Source organism: Oryx dammah, unplaced genomic scaffold (genome assembly GCF_014754425.2).
Source record: "Oryx dammah isolate SB20612 unplaced genomic scaffold, SCBI_Odam_1.1 HiC_scaffold_25, whole genome shotgun sequence".
NCBI classification, from domain to species: domain Eukaryota; kingdom Metazoa; phylum Chordata; class Mammalia; order Artiodactyla; family Bovidae; genus Oryx; species Oryx dammah.
In genome coordinates, this window is record NW_024070209.1 from 30,013,255 (window position 1) to 30,030,873 (window position 17,619).

The following is a 17,619-nucleotide window of genomic DNA, read 5'->3' on the forward strand; positions in this document are numbered from 1 at the left end:
TTAAGGAGTAACTGTCTTGCACTCTCCCATCCTTTGTGTAAAAAATTTAGCACATACTTAGACTGATTATTTTCTTTCCTGTGCTAGAACATTTAAACAGTCATTTTCTCAAATTTTTCCTAGACTGCTTTTTCTCCACATTATCCTTTTTCTACATGTGGGGTGGGGGGTGGGGGGGTGATTATCCCCTCTCAGAAGAACTTTGTTACCAGAGCTGACCGCCCCTGCCTACCCTGTGCCACTCAAGCCCCTATACAGCCCGGTATCTCCACATCCAACTGTTTGATGCAGAGGTCAGAAAAGTTTTTCTTGAAAGGTTTAGATAGTATCCGCTTTGGGATTTGTGGTCCATAGGTTCTCTGTTGCAACTACCCAACACTGTCCTTGTAAATGCCAAAGCAGTCAAAGACAACATGTAAATGAATGTGTTTGGCTATGTTCTAAAAGCAGAAGACAGGGGCTTCCCTTGTGGTCTAGTGGTTAAGAATCCACCTTGCAATGCAGGGGACAGGGATCTGATCCCTTGTCCAGGAAGATCCTATATTTCTTGGAGCAGCTTAAGCCGGTGCACCACAACTACTGAGCCCAAGTTCTAGAGCCTCAGAGCTGCAATTCCTGAGCCCATGCACCACAACTAGTGAAGCTTGCATGCCTTAGAGCCTGTGCTGTACAACAAGAGAAGCCACTGCAATTAAAAGCCCCCGCACCACAACTCAAAAGTAGCCCCTGCTCGTCATAACTAGGGAAAGCCCAGGCAGAGTGATAAGACCCTGCACAGCCTGAATAAATATATTAATTAAAAAAAATATATATATATTTTTAAAAGCCCAAGACAGGACAGATTCTTCCCATCCCAACCCTGCTTCAGACTGTAGCTTGCTGACCCCTGATCTACATGCTTGTTGAAATAGTACCAGTCAGATTACAGTCCCTGAGAATTTGGAGTTGCAACCCTGTGGCTGAGTTAAGTAATAACTGGGTTGTTAAGCAGTAAAGTTGGGCAAACTGGGAAGGGGCTGGTGTTGGAGAACTGGGATCACTATTTGAGACAGTCATGGGACACAGGCAAGCAGAAAACAAGCAGAGAAGCCAGTCTGTGGAGGGAAGCAGACAAGTGAAGAGACACCAAGATGAGAGCAAGCAGTGGGGAAGGGGAGTTCTTGCAAAGTTGGCTGTGCTTCCCACAGTTGTGTCTCATATAATCCCTGCCTATTTTTGTATTCATTCCTCCTTTCCTTTAGCCAGCTGGCATGAATTTCTGTTTCTTGCAACTAGATAACCCCTAACTCCATCTTTTATACTCTAGACATTCCAAATGACTGGTAGTTCTCTGACTTGCACAGTCATCTCTCATACAACCAGGCTTTGCCACTGCCTACCCCACACTGTCACTTCTACTCTATATTCTTTTCTTTTGTCATTTTGCTCAGGCGTCATCTGTGGCTGAGTTAGGACTTGGTTCCCATTACTCTTTATGTGAAGCTCTATCACTGCACTTACAGTACCAAATTATATTTTCTGATTTGCTTGTCTGTAATTTTAACTATAGGTTTCATCTCTGTGCTAAGCATAGTGCCTGGCATATAGTAGGAACTTTATATGTATATGACAAGCAGGAACTTTATAAGTCAACTTTATATGTTGACTTAGTGAATGAGGTAAAGGTACACACTGGTAAACAGATATGTAAAATATAGATACGTTCCAACCATCCTGAAGGCTTAGGATCCTTGGATGTCCATTCCAGCTTCAGGAGCCCAAACAGAAATAATGTAAGTGATGAATTTGTTCATATGCAAAGGATTATAGAAATGCTCAATATGTTCTTACACTCAGTTTTGCTAAAAGTGTTGTTCAAATCTATACTCTTACTGAAATTTTTGTCTGCCTATTTTATCAGTAACTGAATATGTTACCCTCTTCCACCAAAATTGTAAAGTTTTATTCTTCCTTGTTATTCTGTAATTTTTGCTTTATGTGCCATGAGCTTACATTACTAGAACAACACAAACTTAGAATTAAAAAAAAAATCTTCCTGGCCAATTAAATCTTTATCATTATGAAGACTCTCCCGTTATCTCTAGTACTATTTTTTTTTTTTTTTAGTCTACTTAATCTATTCCAGCTTTCTTTTGGTAGTATTTCACAGTTTAGTTTTTTTCCATCCCTTTTCTTTTGCATTTTTAAAGTCTAGATATATCCCTTCTAAACAGCAGATAGTTGGATTATGAATTTCTGTTGAGCCTGACATTCTGTGCTAGCTGGTTACAAGGACCAGTGGCCCCAGATTCATCATACCTCCTAATATTTATGTCCTTAACTATTTCTCTCCCCTTGACTCTGGTATAGACCTGTAATTTATTTTATCCAGTAGAATGCGGCAGAAGTACCAGTGCCAGTTCCAAGCCTAATCCTTCTGGAAGCCCTGAGTTTGTGTATAAGAATTCTGCCTCTCTCCCAGGAGAGACTATTTGGAGAAGCACATGGAAAGGAAGTCATGAAACTATTTATACAAAAATCAAAGAATGCAATCAACAGTGAGAACCGGTGTCCTATACATACGATCTAAGTTAAGCTGGTCCATCCTAACTGAGGTACCAGACATGAGAGTGAAGCTATCTGGGCTGTTTTAGCCCCAGTAGAAATCACCCACAGATGAGAGGAGCCATTCCCTTTGGGTTCTATCCATGTTCCCAACCCATAGAATCATGAAATAGAATAAAATGGTGGTAGTTTAAAGTTACTAAATTTGGGGTTAGTTTGTCGCACAGCAATACGTAACCCAAAAAAACTTTTTCATTAAATTATGAGCTCTTTTCACTTAATGTAATCAGTGAGATATTTGAGTTTAAATACACCATCTTATTAAGTACTTGCTATTTGTCTTGCCTATTACATAATACCATGTTTCTCCTTTCCCACACTTAGATTGATTACCTTTTATTACTCCATTCTTTCTCTCCTTTTAGGTTAGAGATTGTATGATGTGATGATTAATTTTATGTATCATTTTGGCTGTACTGTAGTGTCCAGATAGTTGATCAAATATTATTCTAGATGCTTCTGTGAAGGTATTTATTGGATAAGATCAACATTCAAATTAATGCACTTTGAGTAAAGCGGATTACCCTCTATAACAAGGGTGAGCTTCATCCATTCAGCTGAAGGCCTTAATAAAACAAAGGCTGATCTCTGAGCAAGAAGGAATTCTGCCAGCACACTGCTTTTGGACTCAAACTGCAACTCATCCTTGGCTTCCAGCCTGCCAGAATAGCCAGCAGATTTTGGACTTCCAAACCCAACAACTTCCAGCCAGTTCCTTAAAATAAATCTCTTTTTCTCTCTCTCCACTCCCCACCACCCACATTCTGTTAGTTCTTTCTCTCTGGAGAAACTTGACTAATACACATAGTATATATTATTCTCTTTATTCTCTTAGTGATTATTCTAGTGATAACAAAATGTATTCTTAACTTCAGCTTAGTTCAGTTCAGTCGCTCAGTCATGTCCGTCCCTATGCAATCCCGTGAATCGCAGCACGCCAGGCCTCCCTGTCCATCACCAACTCCTGGAGTTCACACAAACTCACGTCCATCGAGTCAGTGATGCCATCCAGCCATCTCATCCTCTGTCGTCCTCTTCTCCTCCTGCCCCCAACACCTCTCAGTATCAGAGTCTCTTCCAATGAGTCAACTCTTCGCATGAGGTGGCTAAAGTACTGGAGTTTCAGCTTTAGCATCATTTCTTCCAAAGAACACCCAGGACTGAGCTCCTTTAGAATGGACTGGTTGGATCTCCTTGCAGTCCAAGGGACTCTCAAGAGTCTTCTCCAACACCACAGTTCAAAAGCATCAATTCTTCGGCGCTTAGCTTTCTTCACAGTCCAACTCTCACATCCCTACATGACCACAGGAAAAACCATAGCCTTGACTAGATGGACCTTTGTTGGCAAAGTAATGTCTCTGCTTTTGAATATGCTGTCTAGGTTGGTCATAACTTTGCTTCCAAGGAGTGAGTGTCTTTTAATTTCATGGCTGCAGTCACCATCTGCAGTGATTTTGGAGCCCCCCAAAATAAAGTCTGACACTGTTTCCACTGTTTCTCCATCTATTGCCGATGAAGTGATGGGAACAGATGCCATGATCTTCATTTTCTGAATGTTGAGTTTAAGCCAACTTTTTCACTCTCCTCTTTCACTTTCATCAAGAGGCTCTTTAGTTCTTCTTTACTTTCTGCCGTAAGGGTGGTGTCATCTGCATATCTGAGGTTACTGATATTTCTCCCGGCAATCTTGATTTCAGCTTTTGCTTCTTCCAGCCCAGCATTTCTCATGATGTACTCTGCATAGAAGTTAAATAAGCAGGGTGACAATATACAGCCTTGACCTTATTTGGAACCAGTCTGTTGTTCCATGTCCAGTTCTAACTGTTGCTTCCTGACCTGCATATAGGTTTCTCAAGAGGCAGATCAGGTGGTCTGGTATTCCCATCTCTTTCAGAATTTTCCACAGTTTGTTGTGATCCACACAGTCAAAGGCTTTGGCATAGTCAATAAAGCAGAAATAGATGTTTTTCTGGAACTCTCTTGCTTTTTCCATGATCCAGCGGATGTTGGCAATTTGATCTCTGATTCCTCTGCCTTTTCTAAAACCAGCTTGAACATCAGGGAGCTCACGGTTCACGTACTGCTGAAGCCTGGCTTGGAGAATTTTGAGCATTACTTTACTAGTGTGTGAGATAAGTGCAATTGTGCGGTAGTTTGAGCATTCTTTGGCATTGCCTTTCTTTGGGATTGGAATGAAAACTGACTTTTTCCAGTCCTGTGGCCACTGCTGAGTTTTCCAAATTTGCTGGCATATTGAGTGCAGCACTTTCACAGCATCATCTTTCAAGATCTGAAATAGCTCAAATGGAATTCCATCACCTCCACTGGCTTTGTTCATAGTGATGGTTTCTAAGCCCACTTGACTTCACATTCCAGGATGTCTGGCTCTAGGTGAGTGATCACACCATCGTGATTATCTTGGTCATGAAGATCTTTTTGTACAGTTCTTCTGTGTATTCTTGCCACCTATTCTCAATATCTTCTGCTTCTGTTAGGTCCATACCATTTCTGTCCTTTATCGAGCCCATCTTTGCATGAAATGTTCCCTTGGTATCTCTAATTTTCTTGAAGAGATCTCTAGTCTTTCCCATTCTGTTGTTTTCCTCTATTTCTTTGCATTAATCGCTGAGGACAGCTTTCTTATCTCTTCTTGTTATTCTTTGGAACTCTGCATTCAGATGCTTATATCTTTCCTTTTCTCCTTTGCTTTTCGCTTCGCTTCTTTTCACAGCTATTTGTAAGGCCTCCCCAGACAGCCATTTTGCTTTTTTGCATTTCTTTTCCATGGGGATGGTCTTGATCCCTGTCTCCTGTACAATGTCATGAACTCATTCCATAGTACATCAGGCACTCTATCTATCAGATCTAGTCCCTGAAATCTATTTCTCACTTCCACTGTATAATCATAAGGGATTTGATTTAGGTCATACCTGAATGGTCTAGTGGTTTTCCCTACTTTCTTCAATTTCAGTCTGAATTTGGCAATAAGGAGCTCATGATCCGAGCCAGTCAGCTCCTGGTCTTGTTTTTGCTGACTGTATAGGGCTTCTCCATCTTTGGCTGCATAGAATATAATCAATCTGATTTCGGTGTTGACCATCTGGTGATGTCCATGTGTAGAGTCTTCTCTTGTGTTGTTGCAAGAGGGTGTTTGCTATGACCAGTATGTTTTCTTGGCAAAAGTCTATTAGCCTTTGCCCTGCTTCATTCCGTATTCCAAGGCCAAATTTGCCTGTTACTCCAGGTGTTTCTTGACTTCCTACTTTTGCATTCCAGTCCCCTATAATGAAAAGGACATCCTTTGGGGTGTTAGTTCTAAAAGGCCTTGTAGGTCTTCATAGACCCATTCAACTTCAGCTTCTTCAGCATTGCTGGTTGGGCCACAGACTTGGATTACTGTGATATTGAATGGTTTGCCTTGGAAACGAACAGAGATCATTCTGTCATTTTTGAGATTGCATCCAAGTACTGCATTTCAGACTCTTTTGTTGACCATGATGGCTACTCCATTTCTTCTAAGGGATTCCTACCCACAGTAGTAGATATAATGGTCATCTGAGTTAAATTCACCCATTCCAGTCCATTTTAATTCACTGATTCCTAGAATGTCGATGTTCACTCTTGCCATCTCCTGTTTGACCACTTCCAATTTGCCTTGATTCATGGACCTGACATTCCTAGTTCCTATGCAATATTGCTCTTTACAGCATTGGACCTTGCTTCTATCACCAGTCACATCCACAGCTGGGTATTGTTTTTGCTTTGGCTCCATCCCTTCGTTCTTTCTGGAGTTATTTCTCCACTGATCTCCAGTAGCATATTGGGCACCTACTGACCTGGGGAGTTCCTCTTTCAGTATCCTATCATTTTGCCTTTTTATACTGTTCATGGGGTTCTCAAGGCAAGAATACTGAAGTGATTTGCCATTCCCTTCTCCAGTGGGTCACATTCTGTCAGACCTCTCCACCATGACCTACCCGTCTTGGGTGGCCCCACAGGGCATGCCTTAGTTTCACTGAGTTAGACAAGGCTGTGGTCTTAGTGTAATTAGATTGACTAGTTTTCTGTGATTATGGTTTCAGTGTGTCTGCCCTCTGATGCCCTCTTGCAACACCTACTGTCTTACTTGGGATTCTCTTACCTTGGATATGGGGTATCTCTTCACGGTTGCTCCAGCAAGGCACAGCCACTGCTCCTTACCTTGGACGAGGGGTATCTCCTCACGGCTGCCCCTCCTGACCTTGAACGTGGAGTAACTCCTCTAGGGCCTCCTGTGCCCACGCAGCCACCGCTCCTTGCACGTGGGGTTGCTCCTCTCCTTAACTTAGTCTATTATTAATTTTACCTTTTTCCATTCCCCTAGACAATGCACAGATTTTAGAACACTTGATTCCATTTCCCCTCTCCTGACTTTATGTTGTTTAGCCATGTTCTACTCTTTTGTGAGCCCATGGACTAGAGCCTGCCAGGCTTCTTTGTCCATGGGGTTTCCCAGGCAAGAATACTGGAATGGATTGCCATTTCCCTCTCCAGGGGATCTTCCTGACCCAGGAATTGAACCCACATCTCCTGCATTGACAGGTGAATTCTTTGCCATGAACCACCTGGGAAATTCATTTACCATTTCTGTGTACTTTTAAATACAGAAGACATTACTACTATCGATGTAAATAGTCAGTATCAATATTCAGATAGATTTACCCACATATTTACTATTTTGGTTGATGTTTATTTCCTCATGTATCTCTTGTTTAACAACTGGGATCACTTCCTTCTGCCTGAAGAATGCCATTGTCAACCTGCTGGAAATAGATACTCTATAGACACAAATACTCTATTTTGAAAAGTTCTTAATTTCACCTTCATTCTTAAAATATTTGCTTTTAATCCTTGGAAGTTATCATTCTATCATTTTCTGGATTAAGATATTTCTATTAAAGAGTTAGTTATAAGTCTAATTTGTTTCTTTAAAGGTTAATTCTTATTTTCTCTAGCTGCAGTTAAGATTTTTTTTTGTCTTTGAATGTTCACATAAACACACATTTTCATGATGTGTCTATGTGTGAATTAAAAACATTTTTTATCCTGCTAGGGATTCATTCGTTGAAATATTATTTCTGCTCAATATTGTCTTTTCTTTCCTTCTAGAATTCCATTTTCATGCATATTAAACTTCATTACAATATCTTCTATGTTCTTCCTCTGTGTTCTATATTTTCCTTTCTTATTTTTCTTTGTACTTCATAATGAATATTTTTTTCTGACTTATCTTCTAGTTCACTAATTTTATATCTCTGCTAATATGCTAATGAGTTAGTAAATTTGGGGATTCTAAAATTTTCATCTGCTTTTTTTTTATGCCACACTATCAGGCAAAGGAAAAAAGGAAAGATATACCCATTTGAATGCAAAGTTCCAAAGAATAGCAAGAAGAGATAAGAAAGCCTTCCTCGGTGATCAATGCAAAAAGACAGAGGAAAACAATAGAATGGGAAAGACTAGAGATCTCTTCAAGAAAATTAGATATACCAGGGGAACATTTCATGCAAAGATGGGCTCGATAAAGGACAGAAATGGTATGGACCTAACAGAAGCAGAAGATATTAAGAAGAGGTGGCAAGAATACACACAAGAACTGTACAAAAAAGATCTTCACGACCCAGATAATCATAATGGTGTGATCACTCACACTCACCTAGAGCCAGACATCCTGGAATGTGAAGTCAAGTGGGCCTTAGGAAGCATCACTATGAACAAAACTAGTGGCAGTGATGGAATTCCAGTTGAGCTATTTCAAATCCTGAAAGATGATGCTGTGAAAGTGCTGCACTCAATATGCCAGCAAATTTGGAAAACTCAGCAGTGGCCACAGGACTGGAAAAGGTCAGTTTTCATTCCAATCCCAAAGAAAGGCAATGCCAAAGAATGCTCAAACTACCGCACAATTGCACTTATCTCACACGCTAGTAAAGTAATGCTCAAAATTCTCCAAGCCAGGCTTCAACAGTACATGAACCATGAACTACCAGTGTTCAAGCTGGATTTCGAAAAGGCAGAGGAACCAGAGATCACATTGCTAACATCCATTGGATGATCAAAAAAGCTAGAGAGTTCCAGGAAAACATCTACTTCTGCTTTATTGACTATGCCAAAGCCTTTGACTGTGTGGATCACAACAAACTGTGGAAAATTCTGAAAGAGATGGGAATACCAGACCACCTAACCTGCCTTCTGAGAAATCTGTATGCAGGTCAGGAAGCAACAGTTAGATCTGGACATGGAACAAAAGACTGGTTCCAAATAGAAAAAGGAGTACGTCAAGGCTGCGTATTGTCACCTGCTTACTATGAAGAGTACATCATGAGAAATGCTGGGCTGGATGAAGCACAAGTTGGAATCAAGATTGCCGGGAGAAATATCAATAATCTCAGATAGCCAGATGACATCACACTTATGGCAGAAAGAGAAGAAGAACTAAATAGGCTTTTGATGAAAGAGAATGAAGAGACTGAAAAAGTTGGCTTAAAGCTCAACATTCAGAAAGTGAAGATCATGGCATCTGGTCCCATTACTTCATGGCAAATAGATGGGGAAAGAATGGAAACAGGGACAGACATTATTTTGGGGGGCTCCAAAATCACTGCAGATGGTGATTTCAGCCATGAAATTATAAGATGCTTGCTCCTTGGAAGAAAAGTTATGACCAACCTAGATAGCATATTAAAAAGCAGAGACATTACTTTACAAACAAAGGCCCATCTACCCAAAGTTATGGTTTTTCCAGTAGTCATGTATGGATGTGAGAGCTGAACTATAAAGAAAGCTGAGTGCCAAATAATTGATGCTTTTGAACTGTCGTGTTGGAGAAGACTCTTGAGAGTCCTTTGGACTGCAAGGAGATCCAACCGGTCCATCTTAAATGAAATCAGTTCTGAATATTCTTTGGAAGGATTGATGCTGAAGCTGAAACTCCAACACTTTGGCTACATGATATGAAGAACTGACTCATTTGAAAAGACCCTGATTCTGGGAAAAATTGAAGGTGGGAGGAGAAGGGGGCGACAGAGGATGAGATAGTTGGATGGCATCACCAACTCAATGGACATAAGTTTGAGTAAGCTCCAGGAGTTGGTGATGGACAGGGAAGCCTGGCATGTTGCAGTCCATGGGGTTGCAAAGAGTTGGACATGACTGAGCAACTGGACTGAACTGAACGAGGCTTGTGGGATTTCAGTTGCCTGACCAGGGACTGAATCTGGGTTTTCCTCAATAAGAGCATGTAGTCCTAGCCACTGGACTGTCAGGGAATTTCCTAATTCTTTTTTCAAGTTTCTGGTTGTCTGCCTAAATTTTAAATCTTATTTTTTATTTATTTATATATAGTAAGCATTGTTATTTTTAAATGTTTGATAATTTCACTCTCTCAACCCCTTATTTGACTTTTTTTCTATTGCTTCTTCTGTTTTTCTTTCTTTGTATGATTTACTTTTCAGTTCAGTTCAGTAGCTCAGTCGTGTCCGACTCTTTGCAACCCCATGAATCGTAGGCACGTCAGGCCTCCCTGTCCATCACCAACTCCCGGAGTTCACACAAACTCACATCCATCGAGTCAGTGATGCTATCCAGCCATCTCATCCTCTGTCGTCCCCTTCTCCTCCTGACCCCAATCCCTCCCAGCATCAAAGTCTTTTCCAATGAGTCAACTCTTCACATGAGGTGGCCAAAGTATTGGAGTTTCAGCTTTAGCATCATTCCTTCCAAAGAACACCCAGGGCTGATCTCCTTCAGAATGGACTGGTTGGATCTCCTTGCAGTCCAAAGGACTCTCAAGAGTCTTCTCCAACACCACAGTTCAAAAGCATTAATTCTTAGGTGCTCTGCCTTCTTCACAGTCCAACACTCACATCAATACATGACCACAGGAAAAATCATAGCCTTGACTAGACGGACCTTTGTTGGCAAAGCAATGTCTCTGCTTTTGAATACACTATCTAGGTTGGTCATAACTTTTCTTCCAAGGACTAAGCGTCTTTTAATTTCATGGCTGCAATCACCATCTGCAGTGATTTTGGAGCCCCCCCAAAATAAAGTCTGACACTGTTTCCACTGTTTCCCCATCTATTTCCCATGAAGTGATGGGACCAGATGCCATGATCTTCGTTTTCTGAATGTTGAGCTTTAAGCCAACTTTTTCACTCTCCTCTTTCACTTTCGTCAAGAGGCTTTTTAGTTCCTCTTCACTTTCTGCCATAAGGGTGGTGTCATCTGCATATCTGAGGTTACTGATATTTCTCCCGGCAATCTTGATTCCAGCCTGTGCTTCATCCAGTCCAGCGTTTCTCATGATGTACTCTGCATAGAAGTTAAATAAGCAGGGTGACAATATACAGCCTTGACGTACTCCTCTTCCTATTTGGAACCAGTCTGTTGTTCCATGTCCAGTTCTAACTGTTGCTTCCTGACTTGCATACAGATCTCAAGAGGCAGATCAGGTGGTCTGGTATTGCCATCTCTTTCAGAATTTTCCACAGTTTATTGTGATCCACACAGTCAAAGGCTTTGGCATAGCCAATAAAGCAGAAGTGAAGTCGCTCAGTCATGTCCAACTCTTTGGGACCCCATGGACTATAGCCTATCAGGCTCCTCAGTCCATGGGATTTTCCAGGCAAGAGTATTGGAGTGGGTTGCCATTTCCTTCTCCAGGGGATCTTCCCTACCCAAGGATCGAACCCGGGTCTCCCGCATTGTGGGCAGACGCTTTATCCTCTAACCCATTCTCTCTTGCTTTTTCCAGGATCCAGCGGATGTTGGCAATTTGATCTCTGGTTCCTCTGCCTTTTCTAAAACCAGCTTGAACATCTGGAAGTTCACGGTTCACTTATTGCTGAAGCCTGGCTTGGAGAATTTTGAGCATTACTTTACTAGCATGTGAGATGAGTGCAATTGTGCAGTAGTTTGAGCATTCTTTGGCATTGCCTTTCTTTGCGATTGGAATGAAAACTGACTTTTTCCAGTCCTGTGGCCACTGCTGAGTTTTCCAAATTTGCTGGCATATTTAGTGCAGCACTTTCACAGCATCATCTCTCAGGATTTGAAACAGCTCAACTGGAATTCCATCACCTCCACTGGCTTTGTTTGTAGTGATGCTTTCTAAGCCCACTTGACTTCACATTCCAGGATGTCTGGCTCTAGATTAGTGATCACACCATCATGATTATCTGGGTCATGAAGATCTTTTTTGTACAGTTCTTCTGTGTGTTCTTGCCACCTCTTCTTAATATCTTCTGCTGCTGTTAGGTCCATACCATTTCTGTCCTTTATCAAGCCCATCTTTGCATGAAATGTTCCCTTGGTATCTCTAATTTTCTTGAAGAGATCTCTAGTCTTTCCCATTCTGTTGTTTTCCTCTATTTCTTTGCATTAATCGCTGAGGACAGCTTTCTTATCTCTTCTTGTTATTCTTTGGAACTCTGCATTCAGATGCTTATATCTTTCCTTTTCTCCTTTGCTTTTCACCTCTCTTCTTTTCACAGCTATTTGTAAGGCCTCCCCAGACAGCCATTTTGCTTTTTTGCATTTCTTTTCCATGGGGATGGTCTTGATCCCTGTCTCCTGTACAATGTCACGAACCAACCTTGATATATACCAAATACAGACTCAGAACCAGGCAAAACAAGAAAATTGGTCAAAGGAAACCTGTTAGATATGCCCCATAAGTGAAGTGAAGTCACTCAGTCATGTCCGACTCTTTGCAACCCCATGGACTATAGCCTACCAGGCTCCTCTCTCCATGGGATTTTCCAGGCAATAGTTCTGGAGTGGATTGCCATTTCCTTCTCCAGGGGATCTTCCCGACCCAGAGATCCAACAAGGATCTCCCGCATTGTAGACAGATGCTTAACCGTCTGAGCCACCATAGAAGTGAGTTAAACCCCCAGAAGAGTGAGACTCTCTCTGAGCCCACCCATATGTCTATCCAAACATACTGTATTCTCTTTTCTCCTAATAAATTCTTCACTTGCTTCACTACTTTCCGTCTCTATGTGGAAATTCATTTCTACACAGCTTGTCATTGTAAACTGGTCCCTGGTGGTCTAGTGGCTAGGATTCAGCGTTTTCCCTGACACTGTCTCGCCTCAAACTCTGGCTGGCAACTGAAAGCCTGCTTCAAGCTGCTGCAGGCTGAGGCCATCCCAGATCACTGTCACTTTTTAACATAAACATGAGGACATTTAAAACAATATACTTTTAAAATTTGTCTTCAGTAAAGTTTATTAATGACTATGTTCCTGTAAAATATTTTGGAGAAAGAAGAATACAAGCTTTGTGTGTGCTGTGTGCTCAGTTGCTCGGTTGTGTCCAACTCTTTGCAAACCCATGGACTGTAGCCCACCAGCCTCCTCTGTTCATGGAATTTTCCAGGCAAGAATACTGGAATGGCTTGCCATTTTCTTCTCCAGGGGATCTTCCCCACTGTAGGATCAAGCCTGTGTCTCCTGTTACCACTGCACCACCCAGGAGATCTTAAATGCCAGGATTCTCTTTTTCCTAAAGAGTTAGGCTCTGGTTTCTTAGCCTTTTTACTCTTGTAAGCTCCTGGGGAAAAGCTACTCACTCTGAATCATAGTTATTTTTAATCAGAGATTTTCCTCGGTAGGTATTCAAAGTCCTCTAAAATAGCCACTAAGTATACAAGTATCCCTGGACTCTGAACTAAGTGTGACAGATTTCCTAAGAGACATGAGCCTCACCCACAGAGATTATTTAAATGTTCCAGCCTATCTGGGGTGAATCAATCAGTAGAGAGGACAAGTAGAGAAAACTTATTGAATGTAGATGCAGTAGATTCATTATTTGATCATTGACAAGTTACATCATTTTTCTGGATTTGTTTTCCCATCTATGATAGATTGAGCTCCTAGATGAAATATCTCTAAAGTATATATAACTTTCAGTTCTTATTCTGTAATTCTTCTGCAGTTGAGGAGGATTGTTTGGTCATCTGGGTTTAAAATAGATTAGAAGGAAAAAGAGAAACTAAAGTCCCATGTTTCAAGTAAAACACTAGCACAATAATCTGTAGGGAGATGATGACCTATGTCAGTGGCCACCACGACAATGACCAGCAGAGATAAAACAAGACTGAGGTCTGAGAAGATTGTCATTCCCCAGAAGCCATCTTCTCTCAAACTTCCTGCTTATCTCTCTTCCCTTTCTGCTACACTCTTCCTCTAAAACTTCCTTGAATTTGCCCACTTGAGGGGGCAACAGTGATTGCACTGAAGGCAGAAACCGAAGCAACTCTTACTTCAACTGAAGCATGTTGTACATTTGCCTGTGGTCTTTTAATTCTAAATGCAGCTATGAGGCCCTCTAGGACAGTGTAATCAAAAGCAAGCGGAACTAATAGATGACTGAACAACTCGTATAAAAAGTGTTTTCATCCGTGGAATGAGAGGAACATTTCCATTTTTGTTACTATATATGGTGATTCCTATACTTCTTCTGTATCTCTATCATCCCCACAGCTTGGCTTGTTTTGTTTTCAGCAGGCAGCTTGTTTCTTATTCTGCCCACTTTATACTTAGAACCTGGCTCATATACTGTTGACATTCATTGCTCAGGAAGGAAATGAACTTCAGTTAGCACCTACTGTGCCTCAGTTACTGTCCACGTTTATTTCATATACCCTTGGGCTTCCCACCCTTGGGCTTCCCTGGTGGGTTAGCGGATAAAGTGTCTGCCCACAATGTGGGAGACCCGGGTTCGATCCCTGGGTAGGGAAGATCCCCTGGCGAAGGAAATGGCAACCCACTCCAATACTCTTGCCTGGAAAATCCCATGGACTGAGGAGCCTGATAGGCTATAGTCCATGGGGTCGCAAAGAGTTGGACACGACTGAGCGACTTCACTTCAAAGAGTTGGACACGACTGAGCGACTTCACTTCACTTCTTAAAAAATCCATTCAACACATTTGCGAGGTAGGTATTGCTACTCTAGTTTTTGAAGATGTAGTATAGGGAATTCATAATTTTAATTATCAGGATCAAAGTGGTAACGGTAAAATGGAGCCTTATGACACTTACCCATTTTGACAGGTTATTTTTCTATGCCCCAGTTTCCTTAACTGTAAAGTGGGAATTATTAGGAGTTAGGAGAGGGTTGGCAGATTTCATATAAAAACAAAACAAAGTAGGAAGTTTTCTCAAATGCAACATTCTTATGTTGAAATTCGGCTTTAGACACACCTGTATTTTATCTAGCAATACTATTTTAGCATTACGGTTACAACAATGTAACCGTGTAAAGAATTTAGACCAGTCCATAGCACTTAGTGCGCGTTCCGGAGCTCCTTATTAAATTTTGGGTCTGATTCCCAAGCCCTTTTTTTCTTTTTTTAAATCTCACTTTGAGCTTAGTTTCCACATAAACTTTCAGTCAAGCGAGGGTGATACTACTGTAAATTTCTATTAGTGTTTTACTGTTTCTAAAGCTCTTTCAATTAAGGCCTGGCCAATGGCGGAAAGCTCCTGAGGAAACACAGAGTTCAGGTTACAGAGGGCGGTCGCTGCAGTTGCAGCACTAGCTTCTCTGACTGACCAGCCTGACGTCCATCCTCGCCCCGCCCAGCTGCGTCCCGCCCCCTCCCCATCACGGCCACTCAGCGGCCGCGCCGCGCCCCGCCTCACTCCTATAGGTCCTTCCCGGACAGGCGAGGCCTTTCCATTTTCCCGCCTTCTCCAGCCCTCCACAGCCCAAAACCTGACTGGCTCACAACGTCACCGCCCTGCCTTCCGTGCGAGCCCCGCCCTTCCGTGCGAGCCCCGCCCTTCCGGACACCGCATTGCCCTTCCTCCGCCTCCTGCCGCCTCAGCAGCCTGCCAGTTCCCAGGCCTGGGCCCCCCCTCCCGAGGAGTCGCTGGAGGCGGGGACTGGAGGGAGGGGCGGGGCTAATCTCCTTGGCGCCTCGTTGCCATGGCAGCGGGGGAGGGCGGAGGGAGGGGAGGAAGCGAACGGGAGGGGGATGTGGTACTGCTGCGGCCGCCACCGCAGCTGCCGCTGCCTGCTTGTGGCCGCGTCTTCCCGGAGGCGGCTACTGGAAGCGGCCAAGAGCAGCTGTGGTGCTCTGCCATATTGTGTCTTCCCCTACCCATCTCTCGCCCCTCCGCTGCGGCGGCCGAGCTGACGGTGAGTCCCGAGCGGAGCGGCGCCTTCCCCAGCCGGCGCTGCCCGGCGTCCGTGCTCCCGGCCCCCGGGCTCCCGAGCTCGGGGACAGCGCGTGCGGCAGGCGCCGGGCGTGGGGCGCGGAGGCGGCTGTCCCGTGACGCGCCCGGACATTTTTGTCCCGTGATGAATTGGCGCCGCCAGGGGAGTCTTCCCTTGCGCGTGGCTTGGGTGGTTTGTGGGCTCCCGGGGGGCGGCGAACTGAGGGTAGTGCGGCCGGGTGAGGAGTTAGGAGTTTTTCTTGAGGGGTGTAATGACGGCCCGGGAGCGGGTGTCCACGGTGGAAACCGTGGCTAGTGTTGCCGGCGCTTCGGAAAGGCTTGGAGGTGGCCCCGAGGACTCTTCGGGCTCGACTCGGGGCGAATCTACTGTTGAGGGAAGCGCCCCAAGCCCGTCGGGAGTCACTGCCGGAACCCCCTCCCCCGGCTTGAAGTGCAGCGAGACGTGCCGGGCGTGGAGTTCTCGTCCGGCCCCGGGCGGACTGGCTGGGCCGGGCCAAGTAGAGCCCGGGGAGGCGCCGGGCGCGGCCGGCAGTGAACTCCGAGCAGCCGGGCGGCCGAGCGTTGGGGTGGGCAGGGCTGGGTCCCGGATGTGAGGGTGGCAGACCTCGGCACGCTCGGGCCCTTCCTCCAGCGGGCGCCCGGGGGTCCGCCGAGGGTGCTATCTCGGGGTGGGAGTTAGTGTTTCTGCTCTGCAATATGGACACTTCCTGTTCGCCGCTTCTCTTGGGCCCTCTATCTCTGCCCTTCAGTTCTTTTTACTGGGAAGGCGAGAGGTCGTGAGGGCGTGTGCGAGGTCCCTCAGCCCTTCTGAGTTCGCCCCGCGGCAAAAGCCAAGAGTTTGGAACCCGGGAAGAAGGTGGGAGTCAGGGGAAAGCCGCCCAAGTGTATAGTGCTCCATTTTACTAAACTCCACCCCATTGCCCCTTTGCAGAATGCCTCTGTTCCCATCGCCGCTCACGAGAGTTAGCGTGTCTTAATTCACTGGGGGCACACTCTCGGGAATCTTCCGGGGCCTGATTTCTGCTTTAAAAACTCTTTAAAGCAGCCCCTGTATTTCGTTTTCTGTTTATAGAAAAAAGCTTTAGCGTGCAAGGAAATGACACACAACTTTCTTTCTTTCACCCCAGTTCTGAGGTTTTGGGAAGAGGTCGATTGTTATTTCCAGGTTAGTTTACGCTGTTAATCCTGTCTTCTGATTGTGACAGCCACGTGGCCGACTGAGTGTCATTGAGTGCCCTAGCGCCGCTAGAGCAGAGGCTTCAGTGGCAGCCAGGAGCTTTGTAGCCCTGCAGTTGCTTTGCACCCACATGTGGTGTTTCCTGAGATGGGGAAGTGGAAAAAGCTGAAGCTGAATTGTTACTCTTATCTCTTTTCAAACCAAGTCGACTTCTCCCTGTTTTCTTGCAGTCGGTGTAAGGTGCTTTCTCCTGTTTTGATGATTCGTATTTAAAATCTAAGCAGTATTAGGTACCATTAAGGAGTGTTGGGGAACAGAAGAGTACATTATGGAGTTTCTCAACTCGGGGGGAAAAATCCGTTTGAATTTCAGAGTGGTTAATAAGTTTCTAATGTAATCAGAAGTAATCACTTTCTGGAGGATTTGTTTTTGATAGTTTCATTATGACCTGAAAAGATGTATTACTAGTGGAAATACTTGTTTAGAGATAAAATACTTTGTTTGATTTGTGCGTGGGCACTTTTCCTTTTTTTTTTTTTAAGGGAAAGTATTAACAGCTAGTATAGATGTTAACATCAACAGATTTTAAAGAAATGAAATTGTTTTAGAAT

The 17,619-nt window shown here is 43.7% G+C and overlaps 1 protein-coding gene across 1 annotated transcript in view; it reads left to right on the forward strand.

Moving 5' to 3' along the window:
• Positions 1 to 15,610: 15,610 nt before the first annotated feature.
• FOXN2 (forkhead box N2) overlaps positions 15,611 to 17,619 on the forward strand; it is a 58,098-nt gene continuing 56,089 nt past the window's right edge. Inside the window, exon 1 of the mRNA XM_040224765.1 lies at positions 15,611 to 15,793. The gene's annotated coding sequence lies outside the window, so the exon portion shown is untranslated. The remainder of the gene's footprint in view (positions 15,794 to 17,619) is intronic.